Source organism: Monopterus albus, unplaced genomic scaffold (assembly GCF_001952655.1).
Source record: "Monopterus albus unplaced genomic scaffold, M_albus_1.0 scaffold169.1, whole genome shotgun sequence".
NCBI lineage: Eukaryota > Metazoa > Chordata > Actinopteri > Synbranchiformes > Synbranchidae > Monopterus > Monopterus albus.
Window position 1 is genome coordinate 56,599 of NW_018128049.1, and position 638 is coordinate 57,236.

The window sequence follows — 638 nt, forward strand, 5'->3', positions numbered from 1 at the left end:
ATTCCCTCGGAGGAGCTGGAGGAAGTGTCTGGAGAGAGGGAAGTCTGGGCATCTTTGCTTAGACTGCTGCCCCCGCAACCCGGTCCCGGATAAGCGGAGGAAAATGGATGGATGGATGGATTATTCAGATGCTGATATAAATTCAAATCATTATGATGCCGTTTTGCTTCCATAAAGCTTTGCCTTGCACCTCTCGATTTACTGGTCGATCACCTATGGTCATGAGCTTTGGGTCATGACCGAAAGGGCAACATCTGGGATACAGGAGGCCAAGATGAGCTTTCTCCGCAGGGTGTCTGGGCGCTCCCTTAGCGATAGGTTGAGGAGCTCGGTCTGGGCATCTCTGCTTAGACTGCTGCACCCGCGACCCGGTTCCTGATAAGCGGAGGAAGATGGATGGATGGCAAATCAATACAAAATATATTCAGTACAAATTGCTGCAACAGATGTACTGTTACATCCACGGATCAGGCCGTCCCTGGCACCTCGGCAGCTGTTACCGGGGCTATCAGTGACTCCACCCCTGCTCACGTAGGAACATGCTCCCGGCGACGAGGCACACCTGCGCTCAATTAACTGCTCTATACTTAAACACGGCGCTGGTGTGTCCTCGCTGCCAGACGATCTCTTAGTCTTCT